This window comes from Odocoileus virginianus, chromosome 27, assembly GCF_023699985.2.
Source record: "Odocoileus virginianus isolate 20LAN1187 ecotype Illinois chromosome 27, Ovbor_1.2, whole genome shotgun sequence".
In the NCBI taxonomy this organism is placed as follows: domain Eukaryota; kingdom Metazoa; phylum Chordata; class Mammalia; order Artiodactyla; family Cervidae; genus Odocoileus; species Odocoileus virginianus.
The window spans coordinates 40743384-40749548 of NC_069700.1; positions in this window are offsets into that span (position 1 = coordinate 40743384).

Consider the following 6165-nt stretch of genomic DNA (forward strand, 5'->3'; position numbering starts at 1 on the left):
AAGGCATCGTGGAACGTGCCAATCAAACTTTGAAATTACAGCTTCAAAAAATACAGAGAGGAGAGCTCTACCCCCTTCTACCTAGAAATTACCTTAATCACGCTTTATACATTCTAAACTTTTTAACTTTAGATAAAGAAGGACATTCAGCCGCGCAGAGATTTTGGGACCCTCAAATCTCTAGTAAGAAACCGATGGTCTTATGGAAAGACCCGCTAGATAATAATTGGCATGGCCCAGATCCCGTGTTAATTTGGGGGAGGGGTTATGTATGTGTTTTTCCACAGGATGCCGAAGTACCGCGCTGGCTTCCAGAAAGGCTGGTACGCCAGACGGAGGAGATCCCTAAACCAGCAGATGAGTCGTCTGACTCTTCAACAGAGGAATCTTCTCCCGATAAATCAGCAGATGCATGAGTTTATTCTTCAAGCAAGGAGGATAACTGCAGAGACGGCTCAACCTCGACAAGCCCTAGCTTACACTGTGCTCACTTTGGCCTGTGCGATAATCAAGCCTTCCCTCAGCCTGAAGCCAATGCTTTTGTTTCCCGGGCCCATTCTTAATACTGACATTTGCTGGGAGCAAAAGACTCATATACCAACATTTGAAGGCTGAACACTCCCAGGAAACCTGATGAAACATATGGGACTGTTTCCATACTTTCCTATAAATGTAAAATTGTGATAGATGTGATGTTTGATACTAATAAGTCCTTTGTGTGGCCTGGGTCAAACTGGAATAATAGTCCTAGTATAAGATGCGTAGCCCCAAATAACACTTGATGGATTTGTGAATACAACCTTTGGTTCTTGCATTTGTCAATGCCTGTCTGAAATGATATATAAAAGATTGTTGATGTTTTCCCATTTGCAAACGCAGCCATTTCCTTTGAGGGAGATATAAAGGCCATTAGTCAAAAGAAAAGGGGGAGATGCGGGGAGCCAGCCTGACTGCTCAGGCTCCTTCTTAGCTCTGAGAGAGATCAAGAGATCCCTCTCTGTCCCGCCACCCCTGATTTATTAAAGCACAGGTTGGCCTTTCTCACCTCCATCAAGGAAATTGCTGTAGTGATCTTTCACCTGTTCACCTGTTGCTGATAAACTCGTCATGATTGAAGCCTGTTTTCTATCCAGTTAATGTTCTATTGATTTCAGTTGGGTGCTAGGGTGATGCTTTACTGATCTTAAGTGGAGGAATTTAAAACACCTGTGCCTGTAGCTCTGCACATGTGCAAACCTTTGATCTATTAGCAACTCCTGTTAGCATATATATAGGTGTGGTATTCTTCAATAAAGTTGGCAGAGTCAGACGCAAGCAGACTCTGTCCCTCTCAACCCCATTCTTTTCTAGTCTTTTCTTTCCTAGTCCTTTCTTTTATTTCTCAGGTATTTCGGCGATTGCGCCCGTGACCGGTTCGTTTGCCGGCAGGCTCCGGCACAGTCCATCCTGAAGGAGATCAGTCCTGAACTTTCCTTGGAAGGACTGAAACTGAAGTTGAAGCTCCAATACTTTGGCCACCTGATGCGAAGAACTGACTCACTGGAAAAGATTCTGATGGTGGGGATGATTGAAGGCAGTAGGAGAAGGGGAAGACAGAGGATAAGACAGTTGGATGGCATCACCGACTTGGTGGACATGAGTTTGACCAAGCTCTGAGAGTTGGTGATGGACAGGGAAGCCTGGTGTGCTGCAGTCCATGGGGTCGCAAAGAGTCGGACATGACTGAGCAGCTGAGCTGAACTTAGATTCCACATATAAGTGATACCATATGGCATTTCTCTGGCTTACTTCACTTAGTACGATGATCTTCAGGTTCATCTGCATTGCTTCAAATGGCATTTTTTCATTCTCTATCTTGGCTGAGTAGTATTCCATTGTATGTATATATAATACACATACTTACCACATCTTCTTTATCTACTCATCTGTTGATGGACATTTAGGTTTTTTCCTTGTTTTGGCTATGGTGAATAGTGCAGCTGTGAACATTTAGGTGCATGTATCTTTTTGAATTATATTTTGTCTGGATATACGCCCAGGAGTGGCATTGCTGGATCATATGGCAGCTCTAGTTTTAGTTTTCTGAGGAACTTCCATATTGCTTTCCATAGTGGCTGCACCAATTTATATTCCCACCTATAGAAGGAGGCTTCCCTTTTCTCCACATCCTCTTCTGTATTTATTATTTGTAGAGTTCTAAATGACCATTCTGACTTGTGTGAGGTGGCAGGCACCTCATTGTAGTTTTGATTTGCATTTATCCAATAATTAGTAATGTTGAGGATCTTTTAATTTTCACTTCCTTGATGGTATGATTTGAAGGACAAAATTTTTAATTTGATGAAATCTTATTTGTCATTTTGTTTTGTTTTGGTACTTATGTTTTTGGTGCCATATCTAAGAAGGCTTTGCCTAACCCACATTCACAAAGATTTGTTCCTATGTCTCCTCCTAAAAGTTTTATGGTTTTAGCTCTTATATTTAGACTTACTCTCCACTTGGGGTAAATGTTTGCCTGTGGGGTAAAGAATGATTCCAACTTCATTCTTCTGTATGTGGATGTTAATTGTTCAGCATCATTTGCTGAAAAGAGTATTTTTCCCCACTGAGTTATTTTGGCACTCCTGTCAAAATTGCCCATTTATTTTTGACTGTCATTCTGTATTTGGAGAAGTTTCTATTTTTTGAGTCCCACATCCTCAGTGTAGAGTCAAACTTCAAGTTTGTAGCCCTTTCTGCAGGTAGAGTGTAGCGTGTGTCCTGGGATGCAGCTGTCAGATATGCCTGTGTGAGGCACGGATCCAGAGGGAGCAGTGTGAACTCACAGGCCAGGTGTAGACGCCCACCGGCTAGTGCAGTGGGCGCAGGGGCCACAGCAGGAGGTACCCAATTGTACATTGGGTACATTAGACATTGTACCCAAGCTCCTCCTTGGGTCTCCAGGTCTCCCAACCAACACTTCTGTGAATTATCACATCCTTTTTTGCTTAGCAGCCAGTGTCAACCAAGAGTATGACTGATACACATGCTAAAGGCAGATAATGTAGAATTCTGGGAGTGAATTGCACTTTAGTTTTCCATTCAGCATGGATCTGACAGTTCCTACTGGGTTTTGAGATAGGGATGTAGAGGATATTCTTACAAATAGTGCCATCTGTTTTAAGCCCATCAAGTACAACCCTGGGTATTCCATTCACTGCTAAAGTAAAGACAAGCAGTGAACTCCCTGATCCAAAGTTGCACATACACTTTACATGCTCATTTCTCCCCAACTCTTCTCCATTCTCCCCCTGTTTATTAGCTCTATCCCACTCTTCACTCTATTCCTCCTGCTCCTCTTTCTTAGCTCTGCAGGATGTTCTTGGACCTGGCTACATGTTGAACTTGAATCTCCTTCTTGGAGAATGAGACCTGATGAATGTCTCTAACTGAGGCCATCTGAACTGGCCTGTTGCTTTGCCCCGTAAGACCTAATCCCTGGATCCAGGTAGCCTGGCAGGTGGGAGGTTGCACATGCCCAGGCTAGCTCAACCCATTTAACCCCAGCTCTCTGGATTCAGGGGCAGTCCAGTTGCCACATGAAGTAGAAATAAATTCTATCTCATGGGCGCTATGATCTGGAGAAGGTGGACACTGCACCTGAGGGGTGATGGGAACTCTAAGAGGGGGTGACAGAGAAGCTACAAATCACTTTCAGAAGCTTTCTCTACATTCTCCTTGAGGGGGACCCAGTTCTATTCCAACTCCTTTCTTCTGGAAGAATTATTAGGTAAACTGGCTTTACTTCTGTGCTGTGCTCAGCGGCTCAGTTGTGTCCAACTCTTTGTGACCCCAGGCTCCTCTGTCCATGGAACTTTTCAGGCAAGAATACTGGATTGGCTTGGCATTTCCTTCTCCAGGAGATCTTCCAGACCCAAGGATCAAACCTGTGTCTCTTGCATTTCCTGCACTGGCAGGCAGATTCTTTACCACTGTGCCACCTGGGGAGCTCTTTACTTCTCCATGGAGACACAAATCCTTAAGAAACAAGGCCCACTACTTATTAATGATTTCAAAGGTTTGTCCTTTTTAATGTCCTCCTGTGAGGGGATTAGATGAACGGTATGTCTCCAGAATCCTCTGTCCTCTAGAAATTCCATATTTTTAATTTTTCTTCACCACAAAATTCACATTTTGGGGTTCTGGAGCCCCTTATAATGCCTACCTTAAGAGCTACAAACAATGGTACGGGGCTGAGTTGGGGTGGGGTGGTGGGGGTAGAGGAGGCTGTCATCAGCTGCCGGCATTAGCTGCCCGGTGGTTACTGGGTAATGCGGTCCTGACGGTCCCTAATATAGAGATGTATCACATTTTCTCTATCCATCCCTGAGAACTGAATTCTACTGTCATTTTCTTTTCGCCTCATAGACGATCGGCTTAAATCCTTGCCTATGTTGTTAAAAACTGGAATTGGTGTGAACAGTGTCGTTGGGGAAAGTTAGACATTTTTGAGAGCATGAACCAAGAAAAATTGGTAAAAGTAATGTGAAATGGTCTCTATCAAAGTCATTATGTTTGATCGGTTTTTCTAAGGCATTAACCTCAGAGGTGTCTTGGAGAGATGCTTTCAAGATACAGTGCTCTTATAAAAGATGACAGCAGAATCAGTGGGCTAAAAAATAAACTAGGACCTGGAGGACCCCATCTGAAATTCCACCTTCCTACTGAATCTCTGCGGTACAATGCAAAGTCACTGAGGTCATCACTGCTTCAGTTTTGCTACCTGTAAAGGGGAGCAATAGCTTCTTATTATAGTTTGAAAGCTCAAGAATTTCTTCATATTACAGAAGCATTACACATTTATTCAGAGGAAAGTGCAGATGGGTAAGAAGAAAGCAAAATACACCTGCAAGCCTCCTTTCCTAGCCCAGAAGAAATCATTACTTCTCTCTAGTGCATGTCCTTTGAGATCTCCGGGTTATCGTTGCATCCTAAGTTTTGGGAGTCACTCTTTTTTTCAAAGATGTTTACTTAAATTCATTTTATTTATTTATTTTTTGGCCATGCTGTGTGGCACGCCGGATCTTAGTTCCCCAACCAGGGATGGAACCCGTGCCTCCTGCAGTGGAAACACAGATTCTGAACCACTGGCCCACCAGGGAAGTCCTTTGGAGACCATTCTTTAACAATGATTGATGAACATGAAATATTCTGTAAAATTTCAGCCCATTTCAATATGTCACCCTTCGCTTTCTTGTTGAAGTAAGGTAAGGTGAATCATACCAAAAGATATATAAAATTGGTGTAAGAGATAGACTTCATGTTGCATCACAAAATTGTGAATTTATACTATAGGAAGTAGGTAAAAATTCACAAATGGATACATATGCCCAGGGCAACCACATTAGCAAACAATGATCTTGTGGAAGCTTGTGGACTGTATACAACAGGTCCTCAGTCAACAGTGGAGGGGAGAGTGATTCTTGTTAATGGGACAACACAGGATGAACACAGCAAGCTCCTTTGCTGATGGAAAAACGCTGCTAGATTGGGTTCAAGGATTGAGAGAGATCCTGACCTCTATGTGATGCTGCATAATCCAGGCCATAGTGACACGGTGACCCAGCGACCACACTGAGTTGCCCAGTTCATTTTAGACTTTGTTGTTGTCATGAAATTGTGCATCTCCCAACACACGCAGGGACCCTGAGGGCCTCTCTGGGTAAGTTTTTTTGTAAGGGTCTTTATGGAGAGGCAAGTGGAGCCCTCCAATATTATTATCTCAGAGTGGGGAGGGGGTGGCTGAGGTCTGGATTTCTGAGATGGCTTCTCCATCACATGGACAGTTCATGGACTGGGAACCAATTGCTTAGGAAGAGACATGGGAGAGATATTTTACACGGAACACCTTGTGCATTTCAGTTTTATACCATGCATGTACAAATACTATCTATTACAAAAACAAATAAAATTTAACATTTAGAAAAATCTAAACAGACAAATGGCAGTGAAAAAATCTCGCATTTCAGGTGGAGGTTGGATTGCTATACAGCATTTAAAAATCCTGAATGCAATTTAATTCTCTTGGAAGGATCAAAGGAATATGATAAAATATTCACTTGTAGAAAATTCTACTTCCTACAATATTCTGGATTAATGGAAAAAATCTAGAGATGTTCCTTTTAG